Source organism: Mobula birostris, chromosome 1 (genome assembly GCF_030028105.1).
Source record: "Mobula birostris isolate sMobBir1 chromosome 1, sMobBir1.hap1, whole genome shotgun sequence".
Lineage (NCBI taxonomy): Eukaryota > Metazoa > Chordata > Chondrichthyes > Myliobatiformes > Myliobatidae > Mobula > Mobula birostris.
In genome coordinates, this window is record NC_092370.1 from 153,744,286 (window position 1) to 153,764,952 (window position 20,667).

Below are 20,667 nucleotides of genomic sequence, written 5' to 3' on the forward strand. Positions count from 1 at the left end.
ACTTCCAGGGACAGTGGAAACTTCCAAAGATAAGCCGTTACCGTCAGTATGCGATTGCTGAATTAGAGCAATGACTACAGACTTTGGCTGGGGCAGGGAATGTTGGCTGAAGACAGCTTGTTATCTGTTGGGAACACAGCGAGCTAAAAGGCTCCTGATAAGCTCTGATAGGCAATGAGTTTGCCCAGATTTTTCCATAACTGGGATGTGATGTATAAATAGGACAGGCTGTCGATCACGTCCTTCACACCCCTGGTATGCCCTGAAGCACTTCCAAACCATAACACACTTGTGGAATATCGTCACCCTTGTGATATGTCTGGGAATGGGAAATGGCAGCAATGCTCAGAAGGTCAGGTAGGATCTGCGAGTAAAGAAACAAGAGTCAATGTTTCTGAGGAAAAAAGAAAAACAAGCAGATTTCACTTCAAGAGAAGACAGGGGGGTTGATATGTAAAGCAAGAAGAATATCTTCAGTAAGGCGAGACCAAGCCTGAAGTATGTGTTGCTGACAATGAGGCTGTAGCATGACCAATAGATCATGTCTACAATGCGGAGAGAAAGCTGGCCTTAATCACACAAATGCCCAAACTTGATACACACACAAAAATAAAAAGTTGCTCAACATTGTTATTTCAAAACTCTATCATCTGCTGTATTTTTTGATTGGGATGTAGGAAATGTGGCAGCAATTGTTTGCATCTCAAGATCCCATAAGTAAAACTGTGGTGCTTGTTAAACAATTTGCTCCTCTCTCAGGCTGTACCTCAGCATGGAGGGTTACCTGGCTTCCACTCCAGTCTTGTGAATTTGGGTTGGTGTGGGTAATTTGGAGCCCAACACAGATGGGGCAGGAGGTAGCTGATGGGTGGGCAGGCCCGTTGGTGAGGTGCTGTGCTGCTGACCCAGAGACCTTGTTTGATCTCAACCTGTGGCCCCAAAGTCCTCAGTGCTCCTTCTCCTCGTTCAGCCATCGGGGACCACGGGTCCTCAAGGGTCACTCTGAGCACCTCCTTGAACCTTCTCCTCTGTCCACCAGTCATCTCTCCCCAAGATAGGACTCACAATGGAATGCTCGCTGTGGGAGTCTGGTGTTGCAAACAACACAACCCGCAGGTCCAACACAAAACCTCAATGCTGGCGGTGTTGGCTTGGGAAACTAGAAAATATCCATTGCCTCTTCCTGCCAGAAAGCTAGAGGATTTCACAGAGATGTCATTGGTGTTACCTCTTCAGAAGGCCTGGTGTAGGTAATCTGAGCCTCATAAACATATCAGAGGGCAGTGATCACTGCTACCTGCTGGACCATGAGTTTTGTGCTGGATCTGATGCCTTGATCTTCAAACATGCATCAACCAAAAGCCGTGCTGATGCATGGACATTGTTGATGGGAGGGAGGGCTCCTGGGAAGGGGACGTTTACCAGGCTCTCGCTGCATCCATGCAGATGAAACTGTTAATGTTCCAGGTCAAAGACCAATTGTCAGACCTGATGCTCAGCCATTCTGATGAAACAGTAACGACTAAGATTTGGAGCAGTTTTTCACCCCCTGCATGGAGGAGATAAATTGGCAATGGTTTTCCCTGTGGTGACTACCCTAGTCAAGCCACCTGAACTATGGTTGGTCTTGACAGCATTGAAGGATCAATGAAGAATCAGTGAGTCTCTGGGGCTTGTTGACATATACATTCTGTCTCAGAGTGGTCCCATAGGTAATACTAGTCTTCATTGAAGGACAGGTATGGTCTAGTTATAATGGTTTCTCTAAAAGCTAGGGGTTCTAACTCCCATAATACACAGATGAGTATAATCCCCATTTCCTGGAGTGAACCTTAGAACCATAGACCTGTACAACTCAGAAACAGGCCCTTTGGCCCATCTCATTCATGCTGACCAGGATGACAACCTGAGTTAGTCCCATTTACCTGCTTTTGGTCCATACCTCTCTGAAACTTTCCTATGTATGTACCTGTCTAAATGTTAGTTTAAATGTTATAACTGTGCCTGTCTCAACCACTTCCTCTGGCAGCTCGTTCCATATAACTAGAACTACCTGTGTGAAGGACTTGCCCCTCTGGACACTTTAAAGTCTTTCTGCTCACCATATTTTATAACCCTTCTTTGGGAAAATGATAGTGTGCATTCACCCTATCTATGCCCCTATATGCCTTTGTAAGGTCACCCAAAATAGCGCTTCAAGGAATAAACTGCTAGATTGTTGAGCCTCTCCAGCACCTCAGGTCCTGGCAACATTATTATAAATCTTCTTTGCGTTTTGCCCAGCTTAAAGACAACTTTTCTATGATGGTAACCATAATGAACACAATACTCCAGCTACACACATCAAAGTTGCTGGTGAATGCAGCAGGCGAACATGATACTCCAGCTGCAGCCTCTCCAAAGTTTTACACAATTACAATATAATGTTCCAACTCCTGAACTCAGTGCCCTGACTTATAAAGGCTGACATGCCAAACGCCACCTTCACCATCTTCAGCCCATAGTTTTTTGACTCAGAAGTGAGTACTCCTACCCTGGAGTGGGTCGCCCATGATTGCCAAGTTGAGGAACTGTGCAGCTGCTTCATTATTTCTTTCTTTCTCATTTTTTTGTTTAATTTATTTGAATTTAATGTCCTTGCACTGTACTGTACAGACTGCATCATCTAAGTCAATGTTAATAAACCTGATTCTGATCTTTTGCACTTATGAGGAGGCAGGAGCATAGCCATTTTGTTATATCCTTGCTTTAACCATGAAACAGTGAGACAAGCTTCACTGATGTAGCTACCACTTCTGCAGTTCAGTGATGGGATTGTTCTGCTGTGTCTGATTTAAGGAAATGAAGGAACAATATCCCTGAAGCGAGTCCGCCTTGGAAATGTAAGAAAGGAGTATTGTCAGGACTATCTGTGACAAGTGGGTGTTTTTATTTTTAAGCTGTGAAGAGCCCTGCTTTCAACATAATGCAAACTCCATCTGACTGTTCTCACTCACAGCTGCACATTGACGTAAATGCTCTCTCACAATTGAACCTTTCAGCCTTGAGTCATGGCTGCAGCATTAGCCCCCGTGACCGGCTCTGAGACCCAATTAGGAGAGTCACCATGAAGCGGTAAACAGCTGGAAACCCATGTGACGTGGACTGAGCTCTGCAGCAGACACAGGACGGTGGGCCTTTGGCTTATGCCTGAGCCACAAGCCACTTTCACTCTCCTACAGAACTGAGAGACCATGTCCCTTGTTGACAATCTCGGGGCATCTGGTTTGAAGATATGGCAAGTGTGGCTGCAGGATATTGCCAGCCATGTGTACATATGGATAACCAGACTGGCTGGGACAGAGAAACAGCAGCTTTAAATTCCTGGACGTTAACATATTGGATGACCTGTCCTGGGCACAGCATATAGATGCAATTACAAGGAAGAGACACTGGCATCATTACTCTTTCGGGAGGTTAAAGGGGTAGGGCATGTCACTGAACAAAGTTCTACAGATGTACCTTGAAAGTACCATGACTGGTCGCACCATGGTCTGGTAAAGGAATTTGAGTGTGCACAGGAACACAAGACAAGAGGCAGAGGAGTGTAGTGGACTTACCCAAATGCATCACGGGTCATCTTCCCCCACCAAAGTTAGTACCTACATGAGGCACTGTGTCATTTTCATAGGTCCCACCTTCCAGGCCAGGCCACTTTCTCACAGCTACCACTGGGCAGGGGGTAAATAAACCTGAAATCCCACACCACCAGGTTCAACAACAGTTACCTCCCTTCAACTCAGTGCTAGACCCTAATCACTACAGTTTAGCAACACTGGGACCACTTCGATCACTTTGCACTGTAATGGGTTATTTTTGGTTCTAATTGTGTTCTTTCTTGTAAAAGTTGTGTATTATTTATGCTAATTGATACCTTCTTTTAGAAAGCTGCCTAGAAGATGCCCTTTGTCAAGTCTCTAGTTGTTCCAAGAACTGAATGGCTAAGTGTTCTTGAACCTGGTGAGGTGGGACTTCAGGTGTCTGGTGGAAGCTGCAAGAATGGCCTGGATGTCATGTAGAGGGTTTGCCAGCGGAATCTCACACATCCACCTGAGATGATGGAGGAACTTTTGTTTAATACCTCAGCCTGTAGGACTATAACCTTCCCTTAAAACCATGCACTGGAGTGGTACGCCACCTTCCCTACACTCCTCTCATGTCAACATACCCGTGCTTTACAGGGCTTCACTGTTGCATGTAGAGCATGTGTTGGTAAGTCAACAATCTTGCCCTGTGCTGTTGATTTGCTGGGAGGTGTGAGGGTATAATGGAGAGAGTTGGCTGGTGTGGAGTATGGAAGTGTGTACCTGCTGAGGTGGCGGGCTACACTGTGCCCCACCGTCCTGAGACAGTCCTGCACGGCCCGGTGATCCCAGGATCTTTTCTCTTCTCGAAGGTCTAACAGTACGGACCACACCATCAGCCAACAGAATGATGCCCATACACACACACACACTCACACTCACATTCACAATACACATACACACTCACACACACACACACACACACACACACACACACACACACACTCTCACACAAACACACTCACACACATACACACACACTCACACACCCATACACACACACTCACACATACATACACACACACTCAAACACGTGCACATACACACACGCTCACATATACATACACACACTCACACACTCACACATACATACACACACACACTCACACACTCACACTCACTCACACACACAGACACAATCACACACTCACACTCACACATACACATTCACACACACACACACTCACACACACATACACAATCGCACACTCACACACACACACACACTCACACTCACTCATACATACACTCACATGCACTCACACACATTCACACACACTCACACACTCACACTTACACTCACACACATGCACCACACTCACACACTCACACAGGGAACCGAGAGAGGGTGAAGTAGGAAAACCAAGTTAGTGTCTGTATTTATTGCAGATTTGTGACATCTGTAACATAATTCACCTCCAGTGTCCCAGAATTTCTTTTTCCTCATCCCCCTCCCCAGTACTCAATTATTTCATTTGCAGTTCCTCCAAATTTTTTGAACAGCTTTGATGAACAAGACCTTATTGTCTCTCAAGACACAAGAGTCTCTCTCAGTCTCTGCCTGTCCCAGACATTACCCTTAGATCACTCTCTTCTTGCACCTTAAGATGATGATTTTCTAACTATCCGAGTTTGAATGAACATCACCCTGAAAAGTTGTCTCAATTTCTCACTCTCTATCCATTGATCTATCTCTATCTATCTCTCTTTCTATGTCTCTCTCTATGTCTGTCTCTCTCTCCCTCCCTCCTCTCCCTTTCTCTCTCTCTCTTTCCTTCTCTTGCTCTCTCTCTGTCTCTCTCCCTCCCTCTCTCCGCCTCTCTTCCACTCTCTCTCCCTCTTTCTCCTCTCTCTCTCTCTCTTTCTGCCTCTGTCTCACTCTCTATCACTGTCTCTCTCACTCTCTCTCACTCTCTCTCTCTCTCTCTCTCTCTCTCTCTCTCTCCACAGATGCTGATTGCCCTGTTAAGTAGTTCCAACACTCCTGCTTTTCAACATGACAATAGCACCTATCCCTACCCTCGGACAGGTGCTGGTGTGTGCTGAAGCCTTCTGTTGTTCTGTGTTGCAGAACACAGTTGTTCATTGAACAGTGCCCAAGTAAGTGGACAGAGCTTCTTCCCATGGTTTTGATGTTGGGGTTCACCTGCACTGAAAGGAGTTTGATCAGTTAAATTGGAGTTCCTGATAAGTTACACAGTGGAACTCACAGGGAAGGGTGGCCTGTTTCAGGTCTGTGTGACAGAGACCCTACAAAAATGAGCCGCCACTGAGCACAGGATTGTCATTATTTCCACATATTGAGAGTGCTTCTATAAATACATCAGCTGCCTTCTCTACATTTGAACTTTGTTGGGGAGCTGACGAATGGTCATAATTTCAGTTTGCAAAGCCTCTGTTTGAGCTAACCAATCTGGCAACTGTGCCCTGTATCAATCAGTAAATTACAACTCCAGACATCAATGGAACGGTGGGTTTATAACATCAGCAGCAATTTCCTAAGGTCTGTACAAGTCACTAATTTTCATAAAGGACATTTCACGGGTAAGAGTATCCTGGCGACAGGGTTAGTTGATACAAATGAATGACAGCCACAGGTGAGAGTCCTGGGAAAGAGAACACGAGTGATAGGAGAGTGAAAGTGCTCCAACATCTGTAAAGCAGCCAACGTACCCAATGCAAAGCTCAAAGTAAATAATTTTTACTGAGTTCAACTCTTCACTCACCTCTTCCCTGCTCAGGATCTCTCTCATCTGATCTGTTGGAAGACAGGCTGTTTCCAGGGAAACAAGGCACTCTGGTGCCATTGTGGGAGGAAGATTTGTTCCTAATGAATCACTGAATCAAATTATTTGATCAATAATGCCTTTTCTGTTTTTAGAAGATGAGCATAAATGAAATGATCAGGAAGCCGACAAGGTTAATTTCATTTCTAACCACTGAAATAAACAGGAATCTTGGAGCTCACTGCTGGGCATGTGCAGTCATTGGAAAAATTGCATGCCTTGTACATTAAATTTTAAACCTTTGCATGTTTTTGTTCCGTTTTATTCAAAATAGAGGGTTGTCCGTTTAGAACAGAGATGAGAAGGAATTTCTTTAGCCAGAGGGTGGTGAATCTGTGGAATTTGTTGCCACAGGCAGCTGTGGAGGCCAAGTCATTGGGTATATTTAAACAGCAGTTGATAGTTTCTTGATTAGTCAGAGAGAAGGCGGGAGACTGGGGTTGAGAGGGAACTGGATCAGCCGTGGTGAAATGGCAGAGCAGACTCATAGAACATAGCACATAGAATAGTACAGCACAGTACAGGCCTTTCGGCCCACAATGTTGTGCCGACCCTCAAACCCTGCCTCCCATATAAGGCCTCACCTTAAATTCCTCCATATACCTGTCTAGTAGTCTCTTAAACTTCACTAGTGTATCTGCCTCCACCACTGACTCAGGCAGTGCATTCCACGCACCAACCACTCTCTGAGTAAAAAACCTTCCTCTAATATCCCCCTTGAACTTCCCACCCCTTTCCTTAAAGCCATGTCCTCTTGTATTGAGCAGTGGTGCCCTGGGGAAGAGGTGCTGGCTATCCACTCTATCTATTCCTCTTATTATCTTGTACACCTCTATCATGTCTCCTCTCATCCTCCTTCTCTCCAAAGAGTAAAGCCCTAACTCCCTTAATCTCTGATCATAATGCATACTTTCTAAACCAGGCAGCATCCTGGTAAATCTCCTCTGTACCCTTTCCAATGCTTCCACATCCTTCCTATAGTGAGGTGACCAAAACTGGACACAATACTCCAAGTGTGGCCTAACCAGAGTTTTATAGAGTTACATCATTACATCGCGACTCTTAAACTCTATCCCTTGACTTATGAAAGCTAACACCCCATAAGCTTTCTTAACTACCCTATCCACCTGTGAGGCAACCTTCAGGGATCTGTGGACATGTACCCCGAGATCCTTCTGCTCCTCCACACTACCAAGTATCCTGCCATTTACTTTGTACTCTGCCTTGGAGTTAGTCCTTCCAAAGTGTATCACCTCATACTTCTCCAGGTTGAACTCCATCTGCCACTTCTCAGCCCACTTCTGCATCCTATCAATGTCTCTCTGCAATCTTTGACAATCCTCTACACTATCTACAACACCACCAACCTTTGTGCCATCTGCAAACTTGCCAACCCACCCTTCTACCCCCACATCCAGGTCGTTAATAAAAATCATGAAAAGTAGAGGTCCCAGAACAGATCCTTGTGGGACACCACTAGTCACAATCCTCCAATCTGAATGTACTCCCTCCACCACCACCCTCTGCCTTCTGCAGGCAAACCAATTCTGAATCCACCTGGCCAAACTTCCCTGGATCCCATATCTTCTAACTTTCTGAATAAGCCTACCATGTGGAACCTTGTCAAATGCCTTACTAAAATCCATATAGATCACATCCACTGCACTACTCTCATCTATGTGCCTGGTCACTTCCTCAAAGAACTCTATCAGGCTTGTTAGACACGATCTGCCCTTCACAAAGCCATGCTGACTGTCCGTGATCAGACCATGATTCTCTAAATGCCCATAGATCCTATCTCTAAGAATCTTTTCCAACATTCAACTCGATGGGCCAAATGGTCTAATTCTGCTCCTATATCTTGTGACCCTATTGTGAAATGCAGAGTGTATTGTTGGATCAGAACGAGATTTATTATCACTATTTTATTTTGTTGTTTTGTAGCAGCAATGCAGTGCAAAGGGATCAATTTACTGCAAATTATGAAAATAAATAAATCAGGCAAAAGTTGGAAAACCAAAGTAATACTTGTGAGTTCATAGATGTCATGTCTTCTAACTCCAAAACATTAAACTAATTAGAAGAAAAACAAGGGAGCCACAGATAACTCATATATGTTAAGTTTTATTTAAGTGAGGCAAATCACGTGGTATCATGTGGTTCGTCCATCGTCATCGATGAAAGCCTCGACACCATTAGTACTTTTTACGAGGTCGAGTTGCTAGCTCGACACTCAACCCGGCACGGATAGAGAGCGTGCCCGGGAGCAGCCCGACTGGATTCGAACTCGGGAACCTTCGCCCCGGAGTCCGGTGCTGCTGTCACTGCGCCATCAGCCGGCTTGATGGTGTCAAGACAAGCGCTTGATTTGGATTTAAGTGAGGGAGAGTTGTGCAGCGTCAGCCTCACTCTCTCTTCCCAATTCCCATCTGGATCCAGTGACAAGACAAGAGTCGAGACGGCTGGAAATGGGACTAGGCGCAGTGGATGACCAGGACGTCTTCTGTGTCTTGTCCAGCTCTACGCGTTCCACAACGCTTGCAGAGACCGCCTTCTTGACCGTTGGACCTACCATTGGTCTCGTCCGCTCAATCCGCCGGAGTCTGTCTTCATATGCTAGGATAGATAACTCCTTATCTCACCGAGGGTTTGAGACCCGTCAGCTACCCTCACCTGGTTTAGCCGGCTTGTCGAAGCCGTTGCCCGGGGTGTGGCCGCTGTCACATGCAAACAGCTACGGGGAGCCACAGGTGAGAGCTGAGTGCCAGGTGGAGACCAAAGGTGGACTAACCGCCTTGAAAAGGACACAACATGTTCCCCCACCAGAGGTGCTACCCCTCCCTGATACCCCGTACACCACTATCATGTGGTAGCATCATGATGTATGCAATTCACACACGTTTACATATAGCCAGTAAGAAATTATTGAAACAAATAAAGAATGCTTAATCAACAACATATTTACAATACGGCTGAAATATGAACTACACAACAATGGGCCCTGAAGTCTGACAGTGGAGGGGAAGAAGCTGTTTCTGAATTACTGAGTGGGGGTCTACAGGCTCCTGTACAGCCCCCTGATGGCAGCGGCAGGATGAGACAATACCCTGGATCATGAGGGACGTTGCCTTCTTGAGGCACTGCCTCTTCAGGATGATGACCGTGATGGTAGGGAGGGTTGTTGCCCGTGATGGAACTGGCTGGAGCGTGCAACCTTCTGCAGCTTCGTGGGATTCAATGTGAGGCAACCAGTCAGAATGCTCTCTAATGTACACAACCAGGAAATTATACGTGTCTTTAGTGACACACCAAATCCCCTCAAACTACTAACCAAGTCGAGCCACTGGCTTGCTTCATGATGGCATCAATGTGCTGCGGTCAGGGTAGACCCTTTGCAATGTTGATGTGCAGCAACTTGAAGCCGCTCTCCCTTTCCACCTCTGACCCCTCAGTGAGGGAGTTACTTCCCTTGTCTTGCTCTCCGAATGATGGGAGAGTGTAAAAACACCCATATGAACATCAATCAAGCATATTCCACTGAAATGAAAGTCTGTGCCAAAAATGAGTTGCCGGTAGCAACCGAAGTAGCGTGGAGATCTGTGACACTGTAATCAAAGGCGCCAGTTATAACCGAAGGATTTCTTGTGCCTGAACTGCTGCACTGTGAACAGGATCTGCTCCCAAACTAAGAAAACTGAAGTGATTTTAGTGCCAAGCTTCAGCAAAATGGAATCTATTTATAAATCAATTCCCATGGAAAAAATTCTCTGAACTCATTATGCTGTCAGAACTTATCAGGAGTCTCAGCTCACTGCATTCCCAGCAGATAGTGGGCTATTTCTGAACTGCATTCCTTGCCCCATCAGAGGCTCTTTCTGGTTTCTTAAGGCCTCAACAAGTTGCTGGACTAACACCTCACTTTCAAGAGCTTCCCACCATTTCCACCTTAATGGAGCCTCGGAGAGCGGCTGCCACCTCTGGGTGGGGATGTGATTGGATGGAGAGCTTCTCTCGCTTGTTTTTGGCTTTATGTCAACCCCAGCAGCCCGTATCACTACTGGATCACTATTCCAGTAATAATGTATCCAGCCACTCCTATCTCTATCTCTGTCCTGTCCACCTCTCTCTCTTCCTCCCTTTCTTTCTCATCCACCCACGTTCGCAGACCCCAGTCTCAGCTCTCCCTCAGCTGGCGACAAAGCTCTGATACCCAAGTACACAGTGAGATCTGTGAGTTCTGCCCAGTGTTTGCCACTTGCAGTTACATGAGACAGTACTTGCTGTCGAATATTGACTATTCTTTGTAGCACATCTTAATGAAATGTCCCAATCACTTTGTCATGAATCAGATGGATTAACCAGCAGAACTGGAATTGATGCTCCAGCAAGAATGAGACAGGTGTTCCCAGTGGGAACTGGATGGAATTGCCCAGTGTGACTTAGATGGATGTGCCTGGTGTGATATCAATGTCAGGGTGTGTGGGTTACATTCTCCCCCTCTGCAACATCATTAGTAGGAGCCTGAACCCGATTCCATATAACCATATAACAATTACAGCACGGAAACAGGCCATCTCGGCCCCTCTAGTCCGTGCCGAACACTACTCTCACCAGGTTCCCTGGGCACTCTAGGCCTCATCACCAGCCCTCCACAATTCACAAACTGACTGCTCCACCAGCGCACTTCACGGGCTGATGGTCTTCTCACTGCCGGCTTGCCCACCGCCTCTCCAGGGCTGACCCAAGTTCCTCCCGAGTACTCAGAGCTGCTAGAGGCTTTTAGTAAGAAGAGAGCCACAACTCCCCCACCTCGTCGAACCTTTAACTGTGAAATTGAATTACTGTGTAGAACCTGTACACCCTGTTAGCTCCAGAAAGGGTGACCATGGAAGAGAGCATCTGATTTATCTGTCCCTCCACATCTCCTGCTGGTGCGAGCTTCTTCTTCATGGGGACTGTGACCACATATAGATCACCTCTCCGGGGTGTTTGAACAACCAGTCCTGGTCACTGTCCCAGAACCAACATCCCGAGGTCCAGACAGGTGGCACTGCTCCAATGGGAAGCTGACACCATCATCTGGAAGGCACAACAGAAAGAGGCAGAACCATCGAATCAGACCATAAGACCACAAGATAGAGGAGCAGAATTAGGCTGTTTGGCCCGTCGTCTCTTCTCTGCCATTTCATCACAGCTGATCCATTTTCCCTCTCAGCCCCAGTCTCCTGCCTTCTCCAATAAAGAATCAATCAGTTTCAATATACTCAATGACTTGGCCTCCACTGCTGCCTGTGGCAATGAATTCCATAGATTCACCACTCTCTGGAGGCTTTTAAGAGACATTTGGATAGGCAGATGGATATAAGGAGAATGGAGGGATATGGACACGGTGTAGGTAGGAGGGATTAGTGTTTGGGTGTTTTTGATTTGGCTGGTTCGGCATAACATTGTGGGCCGAAGGGCCTGTTCCTGTGCTGTACTATTCTATGTTCTATATTCTAAAGAAATTCTTCCCCATCTCCGTTCTAAAAGGATGCTGCTCTATTCTGAGGCTGTGTCCTCTGGTCTTAGACTCCCCCACCATAGGAAACATACTCTCCCAATCCACTCTATATTCAATATTCCACAGGTTTCGATGAGGTCACCTGTCAGCCTTCTGAATTCCAGTGAATACAGGCCCAGAGCCATCAAATGCTCCTCATATGACAAGCTTTTCAATGGCAGAATCATTTTCATGAACCTCTTTTGAACTCTCTCCAATGTCGGCATGTCCTCTCTTGGATAAGGGGTCCAAAACTGCACGCCAGTGTTTTATATAGCCTCAAAATTACATCCTTGTTTTTATATTGTAGTCCTCTCAGAATGAATGCTAACATTGCATTTGCCTTCCTCACCATAGACTCAACTTGAGGGAATCCTGCACAAGGACTCCCAAGTCCCTTTGCAACTCAGATTTTTTCATTTTCTCTACATTTAGAAAAATTGTCTACCTTTTTATTTCTTCTATCAAAGTGCATAGCCGTATATTTCCCAACACTGTATTCCACCTGCCACTCCTTTGCCCATTCTCCTAACCTAAGTACTTCTACTTCCTCAAAACTACCTGCCCTCCCACCTATCATCACATCATCTGCAAACATGATCACAAAGCCATCAATTCCTTCATTCAAATCACGGACATACAACATAGAAAGAAATGGTCCCAACGCAGACCCTTGTAACCAGCAGTCAACCAGAAAAGACCCCCTTTATTCCAACTCTTTGCCTCTTGCCAATCAGCCACTGCCTTATCCACGCTGGTATCTTTCCTTTAATACCATGAGTTGTTAACTTGTTGAGTAGCCTCATGCGCGGCACCTTCTGAAAGGATCTGAACCTGGGTTGTTAAGACGGGTCGCCTTTTTCTCGTCCCTAATACTGTCCATTCAAACGTATTACAGTGGAGACACACGTCACATATCACAGGACGTCTCGGGGATGCTCGAACAGCGGACTTCCTCAAGAGGCAGTCCTGGTGACCAGGCATGGTGGCATGTATCGGGATGTTAAATCATATGTGGCAGCCTGTCACATCTGCGCCCAAAACAAGGAACCCAAATCACATCCACCGGTGCTGCTACACCCACTGCCTATTCCTTCCCATTCCTTGTCCCATTTCTCCATGGATTTCACCACCAGTTTGCAGTGTAACACAATAATTATGGTGGTGGTGAACTAGTTCTCCAAGACCTCCCACTTTGTGCCCCTACCTAAGCTTCCCTCAGCTCAGGAGATGGCCAACTTTATACTATAAAACATGTTTAGAGTGCCCGGCTTTCTCTGGGGCATTGTTTCTGACTGAGGCCCTAAGTTTTCCTCCTGGCTCTTGAAGGCCTTCTGTCAGCTCATTGGAGCTGTGATCAGCCTCTCGTCAGGATTTCACTCCCAGTCCAATGGGCAAATGGAGAGGACCAACCAGATGCTGAGCTGCCCTGTGTCGGGCAAGTGATGATCTGCTCTGGGGAGAGTTTGCCCATAACATTCTGCACCATACTCCTATGGGTATGTCTTCCTTTGAGTGCCAGTCTGGTTATCCACCTCCTCTGTTTCCCGAGCCGGAATCCAAGGTGAGAGTCCCACCTGCTGAACAACTGTTCCATAAGAGGAAGAAAGCTCGGGGAGCCTTGCTGAAGGCCTGTTGGCAACAACAGTGACATTCCAACCGTTGAGGGCGGCTGGGACCTTTGTTCCATCCTGACTCTCCACCAGCGACCTTCTTCTGTTGGTTGAGTCTCGGAAACCGACCCCATGCCACATCGGAATGCTCAAGTTTCTTTGTGGGATCAGCCCAGTCACTTACCATCTCCAGTTGCCTCATGCCATGAATATCAACCCCACCTTCCGTGTCTCCTGTTCTGTGCAGTCCACTGAGACCATCCCTGGCTCTTCACATCATCAACACTCAGCCAGCGTACACCATCATCGGCTTTTGGGCTCCCGTCTCATTTGTGGCCGTCTCCAGTACTTGGTGGTTGGGCAGGGTTGAGGTCCTGTGGGAAGGTCGTGGAATCCCTCCTGTGACATCCTGGACCCGGACCTGATCAGAGACTTCCACCGCTGCCACCCAGGTCACCTTGGGCCGTCAGATGCTGGTTGTGGGGGGAGGGGTCCTGTCATGCAACAGTCCGATCACCAGAGGGAGCCAGAGTCCCCCAAGTTCCAGCACTCCTGTTCCCCTGATAATCAGTTGATTATTTTCACCTGTGTCTTGTTTTAGTTATCAGTGCACTGGTGCCATGTTTTATTCTCCGTTTTAGTTCCCTCTGTTTGTTTTTGCTCAGTTTTGAGTTTACCTACCCTGTGTGCAGTGTTTCCTGAGTCCCAGCCTATGTGCTCCATATGACCAAATCCACGAGTAAAGATTCTTCATTCAGCCCCATTCTCGTCTCTGGTCTCCTCTGCACCTGGGTCCACCTAGTCTACGTCTCTGATGGTAGTCTTCGGGTTAGAGATACCAAGCTCTGCTGTAACAACCCCAGTTCAGATCCGGCCTGGCAACCACCTTTCTTACACTGGTCACTGAGCCTTCACTTCGACCCTCAGCAACATTCACTGTCCCTGACCCCTGACTCCTCACACAGCTCCAAAACTGTCTCCCCTGTTGACCAACCCTCCCTCACTTAGTGCTGGTCTCCCTAACCCCTCACTCCCTTGTTAGGGGTTAGGGAGTAACTGACAAGACCAGCATTTATTGCCCATCCCTAGTTGCCTGTGGAAAGGTGGGAGTGACCCTCCCCGCTTCTTTGAGCCACTGCAGCCCTTCTATTGCAGGGGCTTACACAGTCTTGCTAGGTTTATCTAGACCCAGCAATGTTGAAAGAGCAGGTGTCATAACTCCCAGTTAGTGTGGCGTGTGAGCTTGGACTCAACTCGTGGACAGATTAGTCCCCTTAAAATACTTTTGGAAAGTCTGTATTTGGATTTCTTACTTGTTTCTTTGAAGAGTCCACTGGGATAGAGAGTCATAGAGAAGTGAGAAACAGGCCCTTTGGCCCATCTAGTCCATGCTGAAACCATTTAAGCTGACTACTCTCATCGTCCTGCACTGGAACCACAGCCCTCCATACCCCTACCATCCACGGACCTGTCTAAACTTCTCTTAAATATTGAAATTGAGCTTGCTTGCACCATATATGCTGTATTTATAGAAGCACTCTCAAACTCTCTGAGTGAAGAAGTTTCCCCTCATGTTCCTCTTAAATTTCTCACCTTTCAACCCTTAACCCATGACCTCTGGTTGTAGTCCCACTCAACCCCAGTGGAAAAAGCCTGTTTGCATTTACCTTTTCAATACCCCTCAAAATTTTGTATACTGGTTGGGACTTTATTCCCTGGAGCGTAGAAGAATGAGGGGAAATTTGATAGAGGTGTATAAAATTATGATGGGTATAGATAGAGTGAATGCGAGCAGGCTTTTTCCACTGAGGCTAGGGGAGAAAAAAATACGGAGGACATGAGTTAAGGGTGAAGGGGGAAAAGTTTAAAGGGAACATTGGGGGGGGGCTTCTTCACACAGAGAGTGGTGAGAGTGTGGAATGAGCTGCCAGATAAAGTGGTAAATGCGGGCTCACTTTTAACATTTAAGAAAAATTTGGACAGGTACTTGGATGAGAGGTGTATGGAGGGATATGGTCCAGGTGCAGGTCAGTGGGACTAGGCAGAAAAATGGTTCCGCACAGCCAAGAAGGGCCAAAAGGCCTGTTTCTGTGTTGTAATGTTCTACGGTTCTATGTTTCTATCAAATCTCCTCACAGTCTCTACTTTCTAAAGAATACAACCTTAACTTATTCAATCTTTCCTTATAACTCAAGTCCTCCAGTCCCAGCAACACCCTTGTAAATTTTCTCTGTACTCTTCCAACCTTGTTTACATCTTTCCTGTAGGTGGGTGACCAAAACTGCACACAATCCTCTAGATTAGGCCTCACCAACATAGTGTACAACTTCAACATAACATCCCATCTTCTGTACTCACTACATTGATTTATGAAGGCCAGTGTGCCAAAAGCTTTGTTTATGACCCTATCTATCTGTGATACCATTTTCAATGAATTATGGACCTGTATTCCCGGATCCCTTTGTTCTACCACACTCCTCAGTGCTCTACCATTCACTGTGTAAGACCTACTCTGGTTGGTCCTACCGAAGTGCAAAACCTTGCACTTGTCGGTATTAAATTCCACCTGCCATTTTTCAGCCCATTTTTCCAGCTGATACAGATCCCCGGCAAGCCATGATAGCCTTCCTCATGGCCCACTACACACTGTCTTGGTGCAATCCACAAATTTGCTCATTCATTAACCACATAATCATCCAGATCATTGATATTTTGCTGACAAACAAGAAAGGACCCAACACTGACCCTAGCAGCATTCCACTAGTCACAGGCCTCCAGTCAGAGAGGCAACCATCTACTACCACTCTCTGGCTTCTCCCACACAGCCAATGTCTAATCTAATTTACTACCTCATCCTGAATGCCAGGTGGCTACACCTTCTTTATCAACCTCCCTTGCGGGACCTTTCCTATTTGCATGAGGACCAGGTATTTCAACAAGAAAACTGCACCCTTACAACCATAGCTGATCAGTGGTTAGGTCTGGTGGTGCAGTCTTTCTGACCCCAGCTCTGAGAGGTTCCCCTGAGATTTTGGCCCTTCATAGAGCGTCGTGCTCCCATTCTCCACACCCTTGTAGTGAAGGGGCTGTAGGAATATTCCTGGTGCCTCACAAGCCCGTTGCTGCAAGCAGCAGCTGAACAGTTAATCAGGAAAACAGGGCTGTTTGTTCTGCTTCAGTGATTTGTCTTCAGTGAAGTGTAACATTCTTGTCCTCTCTCCCACTACATCCAAAGCAGTTCATTCAAACAACTAGTAAATGGTCATCAAATATTTCTTACGCCAAGTAAATTTCTCAGAGTTCTTGAAGGCACGAGAAGCAATTAGGATTGGATTCTGGCCAGATTTTCATTAGTTCCTCTGGCTCCTGGTCAGTTGTGTAAGTGTGGTACAGTACCAGATCATTTTCCACCCAGACCACCTGTGTCCAAAGTCAGTCCCTTAAGATCGGAAAGGAGAGACGGCCTTGTCACTGGGCACTCCCTGCCAGGTGCCTCGGATTGGGTTCCTTCCCTCTCTCCCCACCCTCCAACATCTCCACATTCCCAAGGTCCTGCATTCACATACTACACACATCCTTTCCTCAGGGATTGAGACCAGGGGTCGGCAGCTTCACCTTCACAAGATCACAAGACAAAGGAGAAGTCGGCCATTCGGCCCATCGAGTCTGCTCTGCCACTCCACCATGAGCTAAACTATTCTCCGATCTAGTTCCAATTTCCAGCTTTTTCCCCATATCCCTTGATAGCCTGACTAATTAGATACCTATCAATCTCCTCCTTAAACACCCTCAATGATCAGGCCTCTACAGCTGTATGTGGCAACGAATTCCACAAATCCATGACCCTCTGGCTAAAAAAATTTCTCATCTCTGTTTTAAATGGGTACCCTCTAATCCTAAGACTGTGACATCTTGTCCTGGACTCACTCACCAAGGGAAACAGCCTTTCCACATCTACTCTGTCCAACCCTCTCAACATTCGAAATGTTTCTATGAGATCCTCTCTCATTCTTCTATACTGTAATGAATACTGTCCAAGAGCCGACAAACGCTCCTCATATGTTAGCCCTGCATTCCAGGAATCATCCTCGTAAATCTTCTCTGAACTCTCTCCAACATCAGTACATTCCTTCTAAGATAAGGGCCCCAAAACTGCACACAGTATTCCAAATGAGGTCTCGTCAGTGCCCCATAGAGCCTCATCAACACTTCCTTACTCTTACACACTATTCCTCTTGAAATGAATGCCATTCGCTTTCCTTACTGCCAATCCAACCTGGTAGTTAACCTTTCGGGTATCCTGCACAAGGACTCCCAAGTCCCTTTGCACTTCCGATTTTTGCATTTTTTCCCCATCTAAATAATAATCTGCCCGATTATTTCTTCTTCCAAAATGTACAACTGTATATTTCTCAACTTTGAATCTCATCTGCCATTTCTTTGCCACTCTCCTAAACTGACCAAGTCTCTGCAACCTTTCCGTTTCTTCAACATTTCCGGCTCCTCCACCTATCTTGGTGCCATCCGCACACTTAGCCACAAAACCATTTAATCCATAATCTAAATCATCGATATACATTGTAAAAAGAAGCAGCCCCAACACCGACCCCTGCGGAACACCACTAGTAACCGGCAACCAATCAGAATAGGATCCCTTTATTCCCACCCTTTGCTTTCTGCCTATCATCCAATGCTCCACCCATTCCAATATCTTTCCTGTAATTCCATGGGCTCTCATCTTGTTAAGCAGCCTCTTATGCGGCACCTTATCAAAGGCCTTTTGAAAATCTAAATACACAACATCCACAGCCTCTCCTTTATCAATCTTATTTGAGATTACCTCAAAAAATTCCAATATGTTGGTGAGGCAGGATCTTCCCTTCATGAAACCATGCTGGCTTGGGCCTATCTTGTCATGCATCCTGAGGTATTTCATAACCTCGTCCTTGAGGATCGACTCCAATAACTTTCCAACTACCGATGTCAGACTAATAGGTCTGTAATTTTCTTTTTGCTGCCTCCTTCCTTTCTTAAACAGCGGAACTACATTTGCGACCTTCCAATCCTCCGGAACCATGCCAGAGTCTATTGATTCTTGGAAGATCATTTCCAATGCCTCCTTCAGAACCCGTGGGTGCACCTCATCCGGTCCGGAAGACATATCTATTCTTAGTCCATTTAGCTTCCCAAGCACTTTCTCTCTAGAAATCTTGTCTGTACCTAATTCTGTTCCCTGAGACGTTACGAGGAAAGGTTTCATCAATTTCCGATTAAGGATAGATGAGACATTTCACTTAAAATATTAAAAGCAAGTAAAGCAGTAGGCCTAGAGAAACTATAAAGGAATTAAACGTAACAAGATATTAGAATCAGGTTTACTATCACTGACATACAGAACAATGCAAAAGTCTATATGTATGTGCCTCAGATTTTGCACAGTAGAGTTGTGAAATATGTTTCTTGTGGTGGCAGCACAAGTGCAATACGTAAAAATACTATTAATTACAACAAGAAATTAATATAATTAAAACTTACATTAAATAAGTAGTGCAAAAAGAGAGAATAAGTATTGAGGTAGTGTTCGTGGGTTGTACTATGGAATTAGGCTGCTCAGGACTGAATTAATAACCAGAGACTTCTCCCAGAAGTGCTGTCAGCCAACTGGACCATCCAAGTCCAGCAGGGCAACACACTCAAAATGTTGGGGGCCAGGCAGCACCTATGGAAAAGAATAAACAGTCAAAAGTTTCGGGCCGAGACCCTTCATTGGGACTAGAAAGAAAGAGAAGTCAGAGAAAGAAGATGGGGGAGGGGAGGAAGAAGTACAAGGTGGTAGGTGATAGGTGAAAGCGGGAGGGGGGAGGAAGTGAAGTAAAGAGCAGGAAAGTTGATTGGTGAAGGAGATACAGGACTGGAGAAGGGTTAACATAGAAACATAGAAAATAGGTGCAGGAGTAGGCCATTCAGCCCTTCAAGCCTGCATCGCCATTCAGTATGATCATGGCTGATCATCCAACTCAGGACCCTGCACCAGCCTTCCCTCCATATCCCCTGATCCCTTTAGCCACAAGGGCCATATCTAACTCCCTCTTAAATATAGCCAATGAACTGGCCTCAACTGTTTCCTGTGGCAGAGAATTCCACAGATTCACCACTCTCTGTGTGAAGAAGTTTTTCCTAATCTCGGTCCTAAAAGGCTTCCCCTTTATCCTCACACTGCGACCCCTCATTCTGGACTTCCCCAACATCAGGAACAATCTTCCTGCATCTAGCTTGTTCAATCCCTTTAGGATTTTATATGTTTCAATAAGATCTCCCCTCAATCTTCTAAATTCAAACAAGTATAAGCCTAGTTCATCCAGTCTTTCATCATATGAAAGTCCTGCCATCCCAGGAATCAATCTGGTGAACCTTCTTTGTACTCCCTCTATGGCAAGGATGTCTTTCCTCAGATTAGGGGACCAAAAATGCACACAATACTCCAGGTGTGGTCTCACCAAGGCCTTGTACAACTGCAGTAGTACCTCCCTGCTCCTGTACTTGAATCCTCTTGCTATGAATGCCAGCATACCATTCGCCTTTTTCACCGCCTGCTGCACCTGCATGCCCACTTTCAATGATTGGTGTATAATGACACCCAGGTCTCGTTGCACCTCCCCTTTTCCTAATCGGCCACCATTCAGATAATAATCTGTTTTCCTGTTTTTGCCACCAAAGTGGATAACTTCACATTTATCCACATTAAATTGCATCTGCCATGAATTTGCCCACTCACCTAACCTATCCAAGTCACCCTGCATCCTCTTAGCATCCTCCTCACAGCTAACACTACCGCCCAGCTTCGTGTCATCCGCAAACTTGGAGATGCTGCATTTAATTCCCTCGTCTAAGTCATTAATATATATTGTAAACAACTGGGGTCCCAGCACTGAGCCTTGCAGTACCCCACTAGTCACTGCCTGCCAATCTGAAAAAGTCCTGTTTATTCCCACTCTTTGCTTCCTGTCTGCCAACCAATTCTCTATCCACATCAATACCATACCCCCAATACCGTGTGTTTTAAGTTTGCACACTAATCTCCTGTGTGGGACCTTGTCAAAAGC